The sequence below is a fragment of the Ochlerotatus camptorhynchus genome, unplaced genomic scaffold, assembly GCF_037179485.1.
Source record: "Ochlerotatus camptorhynchus isolate MF236.1 unplaced genomic scaffold, CSIRO-AGI_Acam_v1.1 ptg000361l, whole genome shotgun sequence".
Lineage (NCBI taxonomy): Eukaryota > Metazoa > Arthropoda > Insecta > Diptera > Culicidae > Ochlerotatus > Ochlerotatus camptorhynchus.
In genome coordinates, this window is record NW_027040849.1 from 8654540 (window position 1) to 8674902 (window position 20363).

The 20363-nt window shown below is 40.5% G+C and overlaps 1 protein-coding gene and 1 pseudogene across 3 annotated transcripts in view; both read left to right on the forward strand.

Annotated features, from left to right (window-relative positions):
• dpr12 (defective proboscis extension response 12) overlaps nucleotides 1-20363 on the forward strand; it is an 852041-nt gene that overhangs the window by 280538 nt on the left and 551140 nt on the right. The gene's annotated exons all lie outside the window — the stretch shown is intronic.
• The window catches only part of LOC135709598 (uncharacterized), a 28546-nt pseudogene continuing 9563 nt past the window's right edge, over nucleotides 1381-20363 (forward strand).

The window sequence follows — 20363 nt, forward strand, 5'->3', positions numbered from 1 at the left end:
TTTCCATACAGAAGAAGCTGCAGCCAGATGTTGTGATTCTTCGAGATTCTCATTGATAACGTCAATATAGCTGTCCGTAGTCATTATGCCGTTGCTTGCTTCACGTTCCTTTCTCCATACTCTCATGCGAAGCTTTTGGTTTAATATCTCAAAGTTTGATTCTTCCGTCCACAGAACACGCATCCAGAACTCGATCTTGATGTGGTTTCTTGCGAAATTCAGACGTGATTGTTTTTCGCACTCATAAACGGAAGCTGCCCTGTGGACCTTGCGTTAGTTGCCGAGGGCAGCTTCACGATCACCGCCTTGATGCCATCGATTGCAAAACTGCTCTAGGTAACTACCACAGGCTCCACAACGAGTGCCGTCAAGAAGTAAGAACTGCAAAGCAGTCTAGCTAGATGAACTTTATTGACAGCATCAACGAGTCGCAGTCCTCGACTGACCTTTGGAGTCGAGTAACGCCCTCAGTAACAAGCGGCGTATGGCCCCACTGCATCTACATGTCGATGGCCCTGACCAGTGCTGATAAAAATCATTCCTTCTACACTCAACTTAGCTGAAATTGAAGACAACCTTAACAGATAGAACAACTACCTGCATGAATTTCAATTTTGACATAAACACATTCTTTTGATCAACGCAACCTCTGAGTATCGAAGTCAACATTTCAGTGCCAACATTTCAAAGGGGCGTAATTGCATTTGTAAACAATGGCTTTAGCCGTCGATTTCCCGCGAATAAAAGCTCACTCATGAAAAATAATGACACCAGCAGGTAGAGGAATGTTTCCTCTACCAGCTCGCATTGTAATTTTGTAGAGATAAGATTTCATTCGCGAGAAATTGACGGCTAAAGTCATTGTTAACAATAGCAATTACGCCCCTTTGAAATGTTGGCACTGATTTGTTTTTGTTCTTTCGTGGTTGGATGTTTATTATCGCCTGTGTTGTTGTCAATATCAATATTCATCTTCATCTTGGTGGGGATGATGTTGAGGATCATATGTAAAATGATTGTTTTCATATTAAACAAATATAGCGCTGTAAAACGTGTTGTGTTGGTTTTTATTCAAAGGTTGATGGACAATTATTGCTTCATGCTGAATTGATGATAATATCGAGGTTTAAGGCTCTGAAATCGACAATATTCAACATAATCATTTTGACCAAAATTAATTTTATTATGTTGCTTTTGAGAATCGCTTCTGACTATTTTGGATTGGATAATCAAGCAGTGGTGAAAGTCAACAAACGCGTATTAGTTGATGTATAATGAACTCATTTGTTCGATTCGCTTGTACTTCACAGCACAGATATTCAAAACGAACGCAATCCATCTACACTGGATTGAAGCGCTGCTCCTTGCGTGTGATGGTAAATGATAAAAGCAGACACTGACCCTCACATTGTCACGGACAAACTCGGTGAATACTTTACTGGTCTTTCCGCTATCAACGAGTACGACGAAGATTTTAAACGCCATGAACAGCCCCGCTCTACCTCTGTCACCAATTTCAAAATACCACCGGACCCTAGCAACACGGGTATCAACCAGGCCTTCTCCTGGCAGGACATCCGCTTTGCGTTAAGCCGAAGCACTGGTAAATCCGTCGGACCGGAAGTTGGCTACCCCCTCCTAGCCCACTTGCCCGTTCCAGGTAAGACCAAATTGTTAGAGTTATACAACCAGCTCTGGCTGAATGGGGTGTACCCTGTCAAGTGGAATGAGAGCCTTGTTGTGCCCATTCCGAAGACAAATGAAGCATCCCGTGAGGTATCCAAATATCGTCCAATCGCACTCACCTGCTGCATGGCAAAGGTAATGGACAATCGCAGACTAAAACAGTTCCTCGAGAATGATTGCCTTCTCGACAACCGACAACATGCATTTCGGCAGGGGCATGGCACTTCCACATACTTTGCGACGCTTGAAGACGTCCTCCAGGAATCCGAGAGCTACATTGAGATGGTCCCTCTAGATATCTAATATCTGGATATCTGTTCTTAAGCAACTCGTTGATTGGGGATGGAATGGCTCGATAGGCCACTTCGCCAAAAACTTTCTTACTGATCGTTCTTTCCGGGTCACGATTGGCGACACGCTGTCCCGGCTTTTCTGTGAGGAAACGGGCGTTCTCCAAGGATCGATCATTGCTGTGACGCTTTTCTTGATAGCTACGAAAGATTTCTTCAGTTGTCTTCCACGCAACATATTTATCTTCGTTAACACTGACGACATCCTCGTGATTTCTGTCAGACGAACTCCGACCCGCACCCGGATGAGGGCACAGGCTGCGGTCTCAGCTGTTGCTAGATGAGTCCGTAGGGCTGGTTTCCAGCTATCCGCCTCGAAGAGCGTCAGGTGCCACGTCTGCTCCTCTCTTGATCGAGTAACTGGAACACAGATATATATAAATAACAATGCCATCCCGCTGCGGAAAACATTAAAGGTCCTGGGCGTCCTCATCGACCGCAAGCTTTGTTTTGAACTCCATTTTCAAGTCGCCAAGTCCAGCTGCCGTAGCAGGCTAAACCTGGTGCGGCTAATCTTCTATTTAAAGTTGCACGTGCTATCATCGAAAGTTGCCTGCTCTGGAGCTCACCTGTACAGCCACCGAAAAGCTGGTTAGAACCCTTGCTCCGACCTTCAACAGCTATATCCATATTGTATCCGGCCTTCTCCCATCGACGTCCACCGATGCAGCCTGCATTGAAGCGGGAATACTTCCTTTCTGGTTTCACACACATGCAGCTATAGTTAGTACTTTCTTTGAAAAAAAAAAAACCTCGGATGCTGATGGGATATTTCTCCTCGAGGAGGGGAAAAGAATCCTCTGCACGACCACAAACGTAGATCTCTCATCAGTGAACAAGATTCACTGGCTCGGAGATAGAAGTTGACAATTTCCCCAAATCAAAACCGACAACCGAATAAAGGACAACTTTAAAGCAGGAGATAGCTCCGAGGCATTGAGCATTCAGCAGCAATGTTCGGTTTTCTTAGCCAAAGTCACAGGCATCCAAATTGCGGCAACCACTCCGTCCGCTCATCCAGTGCTGGTTTTGCTTACTGAGCAGAAGACCGTGGGTTCAATCCCAAGCTCCTTCGCGTTATATGATCGTTAACATCAATTCAGCTTATCGTTTACCAAAACGAACCCTACTACAAATCCAACCCTATTACCCAAAATCCCAGTGATTCCTCGTGGAAGTTCAGAGGTGTTCTCGGCTTCCATCAAAGCGAGTGTAACGTCAACACATTCCTACCCCTTCCTTTCTTGACCAGTGTTTGGGCGCGGCCGGCGCTGGTATTGCCTGGATTGAGATCATCAGTTTTTACACATTGAGGATGATTGCTAGTCCCAAGCATCGTCTATTGGTTCTCTGTGTAATTACAGCTGGTCTGGCAATAACAGAGTAGCAACCGTGGGCGGTCAATCATGCTCATGCTCATTAGACTGATGCAAAATTTGAAATTTTCGCTCCACAGTGCTAAAACGGCTTAAAATCAGGTCCTGATTAGCCTCTCAAAATTTAAACTTGGCACAAACTATTCGAAGTTAAAAATTACTATGGGAAAACCAAACTTTTTTTCATTGTCTTCTACTCATGTTCCATATTGCTTTTTCGAAAAATTTTAAAACCGTTCTTACGGGAAATATTCTAAGCTACAACTTTGCGCAAAATCGTTTTTCAGCCAAATGTCAAATTAAAATGATGTTAATTGTTTAAGAGATTGATAATCTTAAGGCATGATCAAGCGTCTGTTCTGTGGACAACACTGTATTCTGCAGTGTGACATAGTAGCCATGATATTTGTGCTCTATTCTTCGCACCAGAAACACCAATGTTGCCTGCTGAACAGTTGAATGAGCATAATCATAAGACATCAGTGACTAGAATCATTAATAACTTTTGTTCGTTACATTTGATTGAAAAGTAATTTTCAACAAAGTTGTAGCTGAAAAAAATTGCTACGATCACTGCTATCATATTTAAAAGCATAGTGAAGTGGTGAATTCTTAGAAAGATATGAACAAAAACATAAGTTTTCCCATATAAACTTGAAATGGTTTGTGTCAAGTCAGTTTCTTACTAAAGTAGTTCAAATTTTGGGAGGCTAAGCAGGACTCAACTTGCAACAGTTTAAGCACTGTGGAGCGAAAAATTTAAATTTTGCATCAGTCTAATGCTCATGCTATAACATTCCTGTGAATCTTATAATGACAGATCATGGAAAATAATCGTAATTTAAAAACTTAATGCATAAAATTTAATTGGCGCGTTCGTAATTTTGGATTCCACTATGGCGTCAATAAACGATTTCCAGTCTCTATATGCCGGCCCCGTTCCGAAAATTCCCATATTGAAAGGTATTTGATAGTTCATCATAAACCGGAAGTTGCCATCTTGGATTGCAAAATGTCATCAAGCATCGATTTCCGGCCTCTACATGGTGTTCCCGTTTAGAAATACCTATTGTGTCAGCCATTCCATACCAAAACGATATAATGAGCGGAATTTCGTAACAATTGATAGTTTTGTTCCTTACTGTAAAATATTAGACCACTTTTTTTATTTTGTCATTAGGGTGACCATTTCCTTGTTAGGATGGTTCAATTGTTCAATTCAAATTTTTTAAAAATGGCTTTTTTTCGTCGCAATAAATCAATGGAGATGCATGATAGTCTAGTTGCATAGGAGTATTGAGCGAAAACCCAAAACTTGATTACGCCAAAAAGTATAACGCAAAACAAAAACATTTCGCTGATTTGTTTTTATTTGTTGTGTAAAAAAACCTACAATTTCAAGGAAAAATATAAAAATATATTTCGCCCTCTGTCAACATGAACAACATGAAAAAAAAATTGCAAAATGGCGTCAATCATCAATTGATGGCCTCTATACGTCAACCACGTTCCGAAAACGCCCAGATTGAAGGGTATTCGAAAGTTCATCTTAAGCCGGAAGTCACCATCTTGGATTCCAAAATGACATCAATCATCGATTTCCCGTCTCTACACGTCGTTTCGCCGTTCCGAAAATATGTACCCATATTATCCGGTGAACCCACTCGAAGTATGCTTCCAAGTTTGTTTTTTGGCTAAGTCCATTCCTCAGAAAACACTTGAAATTTTTGGCTCATCAACCGCGTTATTAAAAAAAAACGTGTAAAACAAAACCGTGTTGCTTAAAAAGCCCGTGTTATTTCAAAAACCATGAGTGTAATTGTGTGGCGAGTACAATCATACTCTATGCCCAGGGAAGTCGAGAAATTTTCCAACCCGAAAAATTCCTAGACTCGACCTGGAATTGAACCCAGCATGGTTTTGCTCTGTAGCTGCACCTTTACCGACTGTGTCAAAGGAGGCCCTAACTGTTCACGATTTTTTTTTTTTTTTTTCGAGACCGATCCGAACTGAAATGTTCCAAACTTTTAGCAAAAGCAGTTAACACAGAATGGAAATAAACTTTCTGCAATTCGAATGTTCAAAATGGACTGCCAAATTATTTTCGAACAATTTTTTAACATTATTAAGTGTTTAATTGTTGTGTTATTTTTGAATTCATGCTCTATAGTAGCCTTTTTCAACCTTAACTAAAATAGTAATGAAATATTCTGAGCATATATTATAATCAAACAGATCGCTTCCATTGGGACTGGGATTGGGAACTGATCAGCAGATTGTAACATATAACGCATGTTAAAAAATATTAAAGAACATTCAATTTGTAACTCCTTTTAAGCAGCCATAAATCTCAAGTTCACAACCTCATAAGCATCGTTACCCTTCACTTCCATGCACCAAGCTTATACCCCCATCCCCCCAATAAACTTCCGATAATAGTTTCGCATGTTTTCTGAAAGCGTTCCGGTGCTCCGGTTTTAATTAGCGCAGATAATTACACCATAACAAAGTGTTACGACCGTGCTTATGCATATTCGGTGTGGTAGTGCTCGCATGTGAAAAATTACCCACATACAACTAGACCGAATACAACGTTAACGGGGGAGGGGGGGGGTGAATTGAGGTTCTATTAAAACTGTGAAAACGCAGCATACCGCCTCGACATAGGGCGATAGAATCACAATCGGGATCAAGCCAGGATAATAACCTCGATTTTGCAACCGAACAATGGACTTGGGAAAAGATTTTACTTCAAAAAGTGACACATCATGGTAATTTGTTGGTCTTTTGTTCCGTTTGATGACGTTTCTTATCAGATGCCGGTAATTGCAATTTCCCGGAGAAAGCTTCTGCCATGTTGGGACGACTTCTGTGGCACAGGATTACGCTTTCATCGCCGGCTTACAACTCATTAAAGCCTAAATGATACCAGAAGGATCAGATTTCTAAAGACGAGTCCGTGCTTCATTGCGCAGAGCCAAGCCAAGTGAGGCATAACATTTTACGAAAAACGAAAATTATAATTATTCACGCTACACGCTCTTCCACCGCCTTCCACCAGTCTGCTTGCCACGCGTTGCGAAAGTGTTACAATTTTATGATGCAAAGCCAAGATCCTTAGAATGGCCTATCTGCTCAGGACTTGCCGGGAAAGTGAACGAGGGCAGCAATCATGGGTGCTATTATTAACCAAGGCTTGCATGTGGCCATCTAGCAATAATGGTAGCAGTAGGTACCGTCATGCTTCGATTATCGGACGGTTCGTTGTTCGGGAATTTCGTTTTTAATTAATATCGCACAATAGCGTATTTCGTGCTCTCAACTGAATGTTCGAGATGCACTTCTACATTTCAGTGCCAACATTTCAAAGGGGCGTAATTGCTTTTGTAAACAATGACTTTAGCCATCAATTTCTCGCGAATGAAATCTTACCTCTTCAAAATAACAATGCTAGCTGGTAGAGGAAACATTCCTCTACCTAATGGTGTCATTATTTTTCATGAGTGAGCTTTTATTCGCGAGAAATCGATGGCTAAAGTCATTGTTTACAAATGCAATTACGCCCCTTTGAAATGTTGGCACTGATTTATTAATTGAGAGCTATCGATGTCTGTACCAAAAATTCCTAGTCCGAACCGGAAATCGAACCCAGCCACCTTCAGCATGGTCTTGAATTGTAGCTGAGCCTTTACCGACTGAGCTAAGGGAGGTCCCACCACGTCTACTTTGCATCATAATAATCATATGAGATGATTTTGAGCGATGCCTATTTTGAACATGGTAGGCATTGATATTCAACGGATTAAGTGTCCTGATTTCGGTGCCTAACGGTACAAAGTATGTGAGGGGTGTGCTTCTGCAACTGAAACACGAGCTTTTGAGTTATTTTATGGTGAGCTTATTTTTAACTACTGTAACACCGAGAACGTAAATGCCGTGATTCATTAAGCGTTGTATTGTCTGCTTTCTGTGATAAATAGGGTCGGTAATTGTATGAAAATCAGCAGTAATTGAATAGTGTATGGTATTTTACAGTAAAATTATGTTTGGAGCGGGATCATCATAAAGAAACTTAAAGAACTTGTGATCCCTAGGTACAGGAAATCTTTTCAATTGATTTTTTTTTTAGGCTTATGATTTCAAGGTTTAATCTCTTACTTACCAAAGTTCAGCTTTTTGACCTTATGGCATTAAACTTAGCGGTTTTCGAAAAATTGTTAACGTACTGATAAAAAACTAAATTCATACTGAATACTTCAAACAAATATTGCGATCATTGAAACCATTTTATTTTTCTTAAAAGTTTGGGCCCAGAGATTTGTGGAAATTAATTTTCTCATTTGTTCCGATAATATTACTAAGACGTTTACAAATAGCTGTGTGGGAGATGTATACTAAAAAGACTGACTATATGATTTGTATGGATGTTCAAACTACTCCAGGAAACTTATGAAATTTCTGACAATCTTGAGAACTTCACAAAAGACTTCACAGAAAACTCCAAAAACTTCGTAGAAGTTCAGAAAACATTAAGGAATATCCAAGAACGTCAGGGAACCTCCGCGAACTAGTTGAAAGTTTGATGAACGTTAGAAAAATGTGGGAGCTTTTTAAATTAATGCTTCAGGGCTGTTAAAGGAAAATTGTATAAGATTCTGAGAGGATTCCTATTTTCCCCCAAAGAGCTTCAGATAGACTTAGAAAAGTTCAGAAATATTTTGAGTACCACACAGAAATTCAGGGTTTTTAAAGGAAGATAAGGAATTCTTTGGATGTTTCTATTAAATTCAGGGCAGTTAATAGATCTTCAAGAGAATTGGAAGAATATGAGAGAAGTTCCCAGTATTTCTGGGAATCATGGGCAGTTCTGTTAATATCAGGGAAATTACAAAAATATTGATGAAGTTTCGAGAACTTCTGGGAAATTGATATAGCTTCAGGAACTTGCTAGAATTCCAGAAAAAAAACCATGGACTTCTGAAAAAATCCCTGATCATTAGAAACATTAAAGGAACTTTAAGGAAGTCTGGAAAAGTTCAAGGAATTACAAATATTATAAGAGAAGTTCCGTAAGCATCAGGGTAGTTTTCATGGACAGAGCTACAAGGCAGTTCTGTTATCTCCAGGAAAATTGTGGGAACTTTGAGATGAGAATTTCAGGGAAACCATAGAAATGCATGAAAGTTTAAAGCTTGCTAATGTCAGAGTAGTTCCGAAAACTTCAAAAAAAATCTGAGATCTTCAGAGCTGTTTTTGAACAGCTGTAAAATTTCTGGAACTCTCTGGCCTGTGCCATACTTTTAATATCTGACAAGCACTTTGCATCATCGCAAATAACAGTCACGTTACCTTGTCTAATAGTATCTCTAAAGAAAGTTTAAGGAAGTTTTCTGAAGAAATTGGATGAACCTTCCTATGGAAGTCAAAATAAGCTATGGTGGAAGTCAGAAGCTTCTAATGAAATCAGAGGAAAATTTCTAGGGAATTTGGAAAATACTTATGTTAGAATTCAGATATATCTTTTAGACGAAACGAAATTCGCGAGGATATTTAAAATTACGGAAGAAGACGGAATAAAAATCAAAGGCAGCTCGAAAAAAAAAATGTACAATAGAAGCAAACACATTTAAATTAAGTGGTTAAATTTTGTCATGAATTCAACTTTATACTTTTCCGGTCTCTACACTGAAATATTTCCTTATTCCTAGGAATTGTCGGGAAGAACCATAAGCTATTTCCCGTTTACCAGGAAACCAAATGAAAACACCAAGTGTAATATACTATACTATAGTGTTCATTAAACTTGTACAATGCAAATAGAAGGTTACCGTCTGCCTCTTTCAGTAGATTAATTGTACATTTCAAAATGACCCTAGAACTTCCGACCAGAAATTTTAGAAAATTTTTCTGGTATATTGAATGCCCGTCCATAGAGCATTTTTCTCGCATACAGTGTGTCTCAAAATTGAGCGTACACCTGAATGGGCAATTTTTTGAAAGACTGTTAGTAGATAGATTTTTGAAATCTTGGCTGGTGGTTGAACAACTATTTATTGATTTGTCGGTATCGCTTTGGACTTTATTGGCAGAGTGTATATGCAGTTTGAGTAATTTCAGTAAAACAGTCGATTTTCAACTTTTTCATAGTAGGTGGATTTTAGTAAAATTAGCGGCATTTTAAAGATCTTTATTATGACTACAGATGAGCAAAATTTCAATATGTTTGGTTTATTGTATTTCAAGAAAAAGGAAATCTAGTTTTTTCTAGAATAGCTTTATCTTCTTACACACTCATCCAAATAAGCCCAATACTATACCGATTGCCAATAAATGGTTTATGAGCCAGCAGCCGGAAATTTCGAAATCTATCTTCTTAAGTTGTGCTCGTACAGCTGTTTTTTTTTTTTTAATGTACGGACAGCTGTACGCTCAATTTTGAGATACACTGTACATTACTGTTGCAGTTTTCTAAAATTTCTTTCTCCACAATCTTAAGCCCTTTTGGATCTTGAAATTTGTTCTGAATTGAAATCTAAAAATCGGAAGGTTTTTTTTTTAATTCTGGATCTTGAATTTCTGTGTACGGAATCTTGAAATTTTTTCAAATTTTTATTTTACTTATTAGTTTCTTAGGAATTCATCAATTGCTTCGCGTAAATTTGTTTAATTTTTCTTCAGATTTTTATTTAGAATCGGCAAAAAAATTAAATCAAGGAGATCTCTCGGCATGCTTTTTTATAATTAAGTATTCTTCCAAAATTTCCCTAGATTTCACCTCTGAATATTTCTAAAAAGGATTGCTTGGAATTATCTTAGAATTTTCTTGGAACTCTGTTTAGTATTCACTTTGAAATATCTTCAGATTCTCTTATAGCACTACTTTAGCTTTACTGAAGTTCTGTAAACTTCTCTGAACCTTTAATCACCTAAAGAGCTGTCGAATATCTCTTGACCGCCTAGCTATCTAACCCTATAGCCCTATCAGAGACGTGTTGGGTATCCTCTATCTCCGCTATATGCAGTCGATTTATGTGTTTCTGAAAATGTCTAGTAGGATTAACTACCCCATTTCCGGCCTGTTAAGCACAACCCGCACTTAGTCTTTCTTAATCTAGTGCAGTTTAGCACCAAACGGAATGTTTTTATTACTGATAGCTTCCAAATGTATTTACCTTTCCGCACGTACCATAAGATTTGATAAAGAAAAACCAATCGTTGAGATATTGTCAAAAGTCTAACACTGCTTCTTGAAGCCAAACTCAGCCTACGGATTATAAACTCAGCCTAACGCATTGAAACGCCATTGAAACGCCAATGAATTCACTTCGGCCTATCGGATGAAGATAAAAATTGATTCGATCGGAGCGTTTTTGGGAATCATGGGTGTAAACCTTCATATCACGCGTTCTCATTGAATTCTTTCGCTAGCTTATTAGCTAAAGTATCGTACCAAAAGCATAATTGGCTTGTTAACTCTTAAATCATGGATTTATTTGAAGTTTTCTGCTCGATAGGCTCAAAATGGTCGATAAGGCCGAAGTAGTTCTCTATCCTATAAGAATTTAATTCGTTTGTCTTGATCGCCGCCCACTGGTCACCATAGCCGGTCAAACTCCAGACGAATATAGAACCGCACTACCATTCATGCTGGCGACATCGCTCTGATGAGACAACAAACCCTGCGCCTAAGCTCCTCCCCTTATCCTATCCTTCGTAAATGTACCCCTCTAACCTCGGGTAAGCCGGGAGTATTTTGCCCAACTTCTACTAGACATAGAATTAAGTGAATTGTGCTATACACAATGAACAACAAATTATCGTCTCCGTAAAGCTAACACGATTGAGTCTTAAACGAACTTGATTAAAAAAAAAAAAAAAAACTGTTCGTCTAGCGAGAATATCATAAAGACATGACTCAAATTATTGGACAGTTGGAGAGAATAATGCCAGATCAACCAGAAGTCTTCAAAACTATCCAAAGGACTTAATGGAGATCTTTTATAAACTGATGGTCTTAACAATAATTTCAGATGAAGCTGACTTAGAGCATATCCAGGAGACATGATTAAAGTTGCTGAACAGTTGAAGACTATCAGCTGATAGCTCTTGGAATAATTCCTAATCCCCCTGATATCTTGGGAGAATAATCGGGAGACATGATATGAATTATTGGACAGTTCGAGATCTTCAGAATAATACTTGATCAACCAGTCCGCATCGTGCTCTCTTGCCGTGCGGATCTATTTGCTTTTTGCTGAAGGAAGTGTTACTACTACCTAAAGCTACAACAAATTTAAACAGTACTTTTCAGTGCTCAACCTGTAAAAATTTTCTACCTTGTTCAACTCTTATTCCTCTTCGATCCTTGTTTGGACCCTACCCGAGGTAATCCTTCTTGGATATCGATTTGGAAAATTCCTCTTCGATCCTTCAGATTCTTATAGTAATCTGCTTGGAAATCGATTTGGATAAAAATTTACTGCCGCCATGGCGCCTAAACGCAAAAGAAAGGGGCAAACTCTTGACCCCCCTTCTGATGAAATTAATTTGAGTAATCAATTTGATTTACTCACGGATGATGAGAATGATCCATCATCCAAGAAAAATTCTAGTAAACTTTCCCGGCTTAATGCCAAGAAGGAAAAGATTCCCCCTATTGTAATAACCACTACCGATTTCCATGCTCTTCGCATGGAACTTTTGAATTTCGTGAAAGTTAAGTTTTCACTACAAATTGGACGTCGGGGTGAATGCCGTGTATTGGCTGAAACCTTGGACGGATTTAAATGTCTTCTCAAGTATCTTACTGAGAAGAAGCACAAATTTTTTACTTACGACACCAAAACTGAACGTGTGTTCAAGGTTGTCATGAAAGGACTGCCCAGTGGTGAATCCCTGGAACAGATCAAAGATGAACTGGCAAAATTACTTGGAGTTGTGCCCCTCCAAGTAATCAAAATGAAAATGAAATCCCGTCCTGGCGATTCGCGCAACGGGATTTCTAATGATTTTTATTTAGTTCACTTCAAGTCTAGTGAACTAAACAACCTTAAGGCCTTAGAAAAAGCTAGCCTTATGCTCCATGTCCGAGTGAAGTGGGAACACTTCAGGAAGACTGGAGGAAATTTCCAAAACCTCACTCAGTGCCGTAAGTGCCAGGGATGGGGTCACGGAACTAAAAATTGCTACATGCCAGCTAAATGCATGAATTGTGGTGATTCCTCTCACGCAAAGGACGACTGTCCTGTGAAGGATGATCCTAAGAAATTTAAATGTTCAAATTGTGGTGAAAACCACAAATCCAATTTTTGGGAATGTAAGACTCGCAAAGCGATCCTACAATCTCGTTCTAACCGTCAGGTAGGAAACGCTCCACGTTTCCGACCAGGTACAAATTCCTCTGCTGTTAACAACGGTCAGCGAGGAACAAATTCTACCTTCGTACCCGTAGGTACAAATATCTCCCCTGCTTCAAATGTTTCATCTGTACCTACTCCCCTCGCTGCTAACAATGTTCAGCGAGTTAATGGAGCTACCTATGCTGCTATTGCAGCGGGTAGAAATCAAAATACTAACCAACGTTCTAACGGAAATTTTGACAATTTTGACTTAGGAAGCATTACTGCCCCCAAAATGGAATTTTTACAGAATTCATTAATTGACATGATTTCTGATATGCTTAAATCTAACTCCATGTTTGATGCTATTCAAACTGGAGTAAAATTTGCAAATAATATTGTCATGACTTTAAAATTCAGTAATGGATTTTAAAGCATTAAATATTGTAAATTGGAATGCTCGATCTCTTAAAGATAATGAAGACGAGCTATTTAACTTTTTAAGAGTTCATAACGTGCATATTGCCGTTATAACTGAAACGTTCCTTAAACCTGCCCATAAGGTTAAGAAGGACGCAAATTACTTGATTTATAGAAATGATCGTCATATGGACCCTGTGGTGGCGTTGCCATCATTATTCATAAACGAATCAAACATAAAATTCTTTCTTCATTTGAAACCAAAGTTTTTGAAACTTTGGGAGTTTCTATTGAAACAAAATTTGGACAACTTACGTTTATAGCTGCCTATTTGCCATTCCAATGCGTAGGCCAGCAAAAGAATTTTCTCAAGGGTTACCTCCAGAAACTTACCCGTCATAGGTCTAAATTCTTCATTATTGGTGATTTTAATGCAAAACACCGCTCATGGAATAATGCTCAAAGCAATTCCAATGGTAATATTCTGTTTGATGATTGTTCGGCAGGTTATTACACTATTCAATATCCAAACAGCCCAACATGCTTTTCTTCTGCAAGAAATCCCTCCACTATTGATTTGGTCTTAACTGATTCATGTCAACTTTGTAGCCAACTGGTTACCCATGCTGACTTCGGTTCTGATCACCTTCCAGTAACTTTTGAAATATCCCAAGAAATAATTTGTAATCCCAACAGCTCTACTTTCAATTACCATAGAGCTGATTGGGAGCAGTATCGAACATTTATGGAATATAACTTCGATCCAAACATTCCTTTGCAAACCAAAGATGAAATCAATTATGCTCTTGAATCTCTGACTACTTCTATAGTTGAAGCAAGAGCTGCCTCATTACCAAAATGCGAGGTTAAATTCGATTCAATTATAATAGACGATGATCTTCAGCTCTTGATCCGTCTTAAAAATGTCCGTAGGAGACAATTTCAAAGAACACGCGATCCTGCCATGAAAGTTATCTGGCGGGATTTGCAAAAACAAATTAAAAAGCGATTCTCTGCCCTGAGGAACAAAACTTTTGAAAATAATGTTTCTAAATTAGACCCGAGTTCCAAACCCTTTTGGAAACTCACAAAAATTTTGAAAAAACCTCAAAAGCCTATTCCAGCGCTTAACGAAGGTGGTAAAATTTTGATCACAAATTTGGAAAAAGCTCAGAAACTTGCTAAGCAATTCGAGAGTTCCCATAATTTCAGTTTGGGTCTTACTAGTCCTATTGAGAATCAGGTTGCTCGGGATTTTCTGAATATTTTCTCTCGGGAAAATATTTTTGATGATTCCTGGGGGACTGATTTGGACGAAGTAAGGTCGATAACTAAAAAGTTTCAAAATATGAAAGCTCCAGGTGATGATGGAATTTTCTATATCCTCATCAAAAAACTCCCAGAGAGTACCTTGTCTTTCTTGGTAAAATTATTTAACAGATGTTTCCATTTGGCATACTTTCCTGATAAATGGAAAAATGCAAAAGTTGTTCCAATTTTGAAGCCGGATAAAAATCCAGCTGAAGCTTCTAGCTACCGTCCAATAAGTTTGCTTTCTTCAATAAGTAAACTTTTTGAAAAGATAATTTTGAATAGAATGATGCTTCACATCAATACGAACTCAATTTTTGCAGATGAGCAGTTTGGATTTCGCCATGGGCATTCAACAACTCATCAACTTTTAAGAGTTACCAATTTAATTCGTTCAAACAAATCGGAAGGCCACTCAACTGGAGTTGCTCTTCTAGACATAGAAAAAGCATTCGACAGTGTTTGGCATGAAGGTTTGATTGCTAAATTGAAAAAGTTTAATTTTCCACTTTACATTATGAAATTAGTTCAAAATTATTTAACTGACAGAACTCTGCAGGTAAATTATCAAAATTCCAAATCTAATCGACTACCTGTTAGAGCAGGAGTTCCTCAGGGTAGCATTCTTGGGCCTATATTGTATAACATTTTCACTTCGGACCTCCCTGATTTGCCTCAGGGTTGCCACAAATCTTTGTTCGCTGATGACACAGGCATTTCCGCTAAAGGAAGAAGTCTTCGTGTTATTTGCAGCAGACTGCAGAAAAGTTTAGATATTTTCTCTTCTTATTTACAAAAATGGAAGATTTCTTCAAACGCTTCCAAAACTCAACTTATAATATTTCCACATAAGCCTAGAGCTTCGTTTTTGAAACCTAGTAGTAGTCACATAGTCACTATGAACGGAGTTCCAATTTCCTGGTCAAACCAAGTGAAATATCTTGGATTAATACTTGACCAAAAATTAACTTTTAAAGATCACATTGAGGGCATTCAAGCCAAATGTAACAAATATATTAAATGTTTGTATCCTCTTATAAACAGGAAATCCAAGCTTTGCCTGACGAATAAACTTCTAATATTTAAACAAGTTTTTAGACCGGCCATGCTTTACGCTGTGCCAATATGGTCTAGTTGCTGCACTACCAGGAAAAAAGCACTTCAAAGGATTCAGAACAAAATTCTGAAAATGATTTTGAAGTTGCCTCCCTGGTACAGTACTACCGAAGTACATAGAATTTCGAATGTTGAGACTTTAGCACAAATGTCCAACAAAATAATTAATAATTTCAGGCAAAAATCGTTGCAATCCTCAATTGCAACGATTAATTCCCTTTATACTTAGATAAGATTTAGTTTTAGTTTTTAGTTTTAAGATATCAATTGTTATACTGACATGCAGGTTAAAAAACCTGTTTAAAATACTGAATTGCCAAGACATGAACAATGTAAAAACACTTAGATATATATCATAACAATTAAGGCTGGTACGTTACTGCAGTAACTGGAGCACCTAGGTTAAAATGAAATGTAATTTATTTTGAATTTGGAACAAATAAAGAGTTAAAAAAAAAAAAAAAAAAAAATACTTGATCAACCTGAAGTCTTAAAAAAAAACAACATCCAAAGCATTTTATGAAGATCTTCGATCACCTGAAAGTTTTTGGAATATTACCCTGGTATCTTCTGATTTTGGGGCTACAAAATGGTGCGTGACAATTTGGAAGGAGCGATATACCTAGCTCCGGTCCTCACAAGTTCCTACTTCACGCCTCCACGAGTCATATGATCACAAAAGACTGCCAGCTGAAACATAGACACAGCTGGTTGGCGTAGCCTGGGCAATGTTGTCAATCCGACAATAGCAGAGTGAAGAGGTGCGACGCGAACACTGGCGCGGTAACTATAGCACGGTGATAGAGGAAATGCTTCGTCAACCCGAGCGTCTGTTCACCATGGAGGTGCGGCTCAAACAGTGTCTGACTGGCATCCAGCGGCTGAATAAGAAATGCTCTTCCCCGGAAGCTACACCTAAGATGGCAGCCCCCTCACGGCGGATAGGAGACCTTAGGCCAACCACCTACTGTCTCTGAAACCTTTACAATTGTTACAGAAACCAACAGAGAAAGACATCGAACTGATTTAACGGCAACGACTTACTTTAAGCGCAGCAGAGTAAACTGGCCCAACTCGCCAACGAGGCGCGACGCATGAAGCTAGAAATCCTGGGACTGAGTGAAGTTCGTTGGCCAAACTTTGGAGAACACAAACTGTCGTCGGGACAGGTACTACTATACTCTGGTATTCGAGGGGAAAACGCTCCCCGTCATCGTGGAGTTGGTCTCCTACTTAGCGTCCAGGCAAGTGCTGCGCTCATCAAGTGGGAGCCTGTTAATGAGAGGATATGCGTTGCCAGATTTAGAACACGGGTTCGTAACCTTACCATAATCCAATGTTATGCGCCAACCGATGCTGCCGAGCTACAGGACACTGGAGACTTCAATGCGAAGATCGGCTCCGACAACACGGACTATGAGCGTGTCATGGGACGCCATGGTCTCGGCGAAATGAGCGATAATGGTGAGCTGTTTGCAGAATTTTGTGGCAATAACGACATGGTGATCGGGGGCTCGCTCTTCCCCCATCGGCCAGTGCACAAAGTCACGTGGGTTTCCCGTGATGGACATACCGAAAATCAGATCGACCACATCTGCATCAGCCGAAAATGGAGACGGAGCCTTCTTATTGTCCGGAATAAACGCAGCGCCGACATCGCGTCTGATCATCACCTTCTAATCGGCAAAATCCGCCTACGCATGGCGCGGATCCAGCGACGGGAGGAGAGACTCGGGTGGCGGTTCAACACACGCCGACTTGAAGATCCAGCGGTAAAAAGGTCTTTTGTTGAAGAACTTGAGACTCGAGCTGCGGACGTTCCAGAAGGTGGCAGCGTAGAAGAACAATGGACGGCCATCAAGAATGCCTTTATAGAAACAAGCGAGAACAACTTGGGTGAGCTGCGCACCCAGAAGAAAGAGTGGATTACAGATGAAACCTGGTGGAAGATTGAGGAGCATAGAGAAGCAAAAGCCGCGTTAAAGCGGGCGAGAACCAGAGGAGCCAAGAACGAAGCCTGTCAACGGTACTCGGCTTTAGAGAAGGAAGTCAAGCGTTCTTGCAGACGGGACAAGCGAGCGTGGGTGAACTCCCTGGTCAACGAAGGGGAGAAAGCCACAAACACTGGCGATATACGCCTGCTCTATCGATATCTCACGACGCCTGAGTCGAGCAGGGATGAACCCGAGAATGTCAGTGAAGGATGTGACTGGACAATTGCTTACCGACCCCACTGACCAACTGAAACGCTGGTTTGAGTACTTCGAACAACTTCTTCAAGTTTCGACGGCCAACCAGCCATAAACATCTCGGCATGATCCGCCTAGGGTGCGGCGCATCACTCGTGTCTATTCCGAGGCCCCATCACTGCAGGAGATTGAAGTAGCTATCCGAAGCATGAAATCCAACAAGGCTCCAGGGGTCGATCGCATATCAGCAGAGATGCTCAAAGCTGACCCCATGCTATCCGCACAAATGTTGCACATCAAATATTCTGTAATATATGGGACACCGCGACTTTTCCGGCCGACTGGATGCAGGGCATCTTAGTGAAGGTCCCAAAGAAGGGGGATATGACTGTGTGCGACAATTGACGAGGCATCATGTTACTGTGTATTGTTCTAAAAGTTCTGTGCAAAGTTATCCTGAATCGGATACAGAAGAAGATCGACGCGACTCTCCGACGGCAGCAGGCAGGATTTCGTGCCGGAAGATCTTGTGTGGACCATATTGTCACGCTCCGCATCATCCTGGAGCAGGTCAATGAATTCCAATAGTCCTTTTATTTGGTATTCATTGCCTACTAAAAAGCTTTCGACCGTCTCAATCACGAGAATCTGTGGGGCGCCCTGAGACGCAAGGGAGTCCCGGATACGTCAACCTCATCGAAGCGCCGTATGAGGCTTTCACGCGCAGAGTTCTGCATAACGGAGCCTTGTCCAATCCTATCCGGGTAGTCGCTGGTGTGAGACAAGGATGTATACTATCACCGCTACTGTTTCGTATCGTAATCGACGAGATCATGGTAGATGGAGATCATGGACCGTGTACCGAACCGTGGGCTGCTTTGGCAGCCTATCACCATGGAGCATTTCAACGACTTCGATTTGGCTGATGATGTTGCTCTACTAGCACAACGGCGCTCTGATATGCAGAGTAAGCTCAATGACCTAGCCGAACGCTCCTCTGCGGCGGGTCTCACTATCAACGTCAACAAGACCAAATCGTTGGATATCAACACGGGCAACCATTCCAACTTTACGGTAGCGGGGCAAGCAGTGGAGAAGGTAGAAAGTTTCCAATATCTTGGCAGCCAAATAGCGTCGGACGGCGGGACCAAGAGCGACATAGGTGCACGAATCAAGAAGGCTAGGGCTACCTTTGCGATGGAGATCCAACCAGATAAGTCAAGGCACCAACATCCGAATTTTCAACTCGAACGTGAAATCTGTGTTGTTATACGCCAGCGAGACGTGGTGTGTATCAGCGGAGAACCCTCAAAAGCTGAAAGTCTTCATCAACCGATGCCTGCGGTATATAATTCGTGCCTGGTGGCCTCACAACTGGATCTCAAATGCCGAGCTCCATCGTCGATGTCATCAGAAGCCGATAGCAACAGAAATTCGAGAGCGAAAGTGGAGGTGGGTTGGCCACACACTTCAACGGGGCGGAAACGAAATCTGCAAGCAAGCACTGGATTGGAATCCGGCAGGACATCGCAGCAGAGGCAGACCCAGGGGCTCATGGCGGTGGAGCCTCAATAAGGAAATTAAGCAAGTCGATAGGAATCTAATCAGAATGGAAGTCTTTCACGTTGGCCCTTTGCACCGCTGGTGGTGCACAGGACCCTTAAGTAAGTAAGTATCTGCTGATTTTATATGGAAGAACAATTGGAGATCTTCACAGTTCAGCTTCGAACCTGTTCGGATACGGTTGTGTATAAGTTTGTTTCTGTTTTGTGCGTGCGTTCGCTGATTTTGCCAGATTAGCGCTGGCACTCTGCCTCCCGGACGGTTATACGTGTGTGATTGGTGGTTTTCTCGCTTTCCGAGAAGTTTTGGAATCGAAAAAGAAAACGTGTTGCATCATGTTTGCGTCGCTATCTGCGTTGTTTGTTTTTTTCTTCGCTTGTGCTCCCGGTACAGAAATTTGTGGCGTCGCGTGTGATAGTTTTTGATTTCAGTTTGTTTACGCGTTGTATGATTTTGTGAGCGGTCGCTTCGTGTTCGCGTCATGGAGCAATCGACTACATTCGACCAGAGGATTGATCCCCGTAGGGCAGGTCTATGATCGGAGCTACTACACCAAGCAGCTGCTTGCAAGGGATTCAGTTGGACTGATTTGGTGAGATTGTTCCTTTTTTCTACTTTTGTCTATTTAAACTTAATTTCTATGAATGCGTATCGTTTGGAATCATTTGATTCGGATGAGACTCTTAACTTTTATTTGTTTACATTGTGTTTCAATCGGTATTCTTAAGAACTTCACAAAATAAGGTTTCAATATTTAAATTGAGCACCTCGACTAGCCTGGTGGCTGCCGCTTTTGCTTACTGAGTAGAAGACCGTCGGGGATCCACATTGTAAAGATTCCCTATTTTCAGCTTTTTTACAGGCTGGAGTTGTTGTTTGAACCATTTAGTTTATCAATTTAATTTATCTGTATAACAATTATTCACAAGCATTCTTCCAGGTCAACTCAAGAATAGTTTGATGATGATAAATCTTCCTAATATTCACATTACAGTTATGACCCGATCCTGTCAA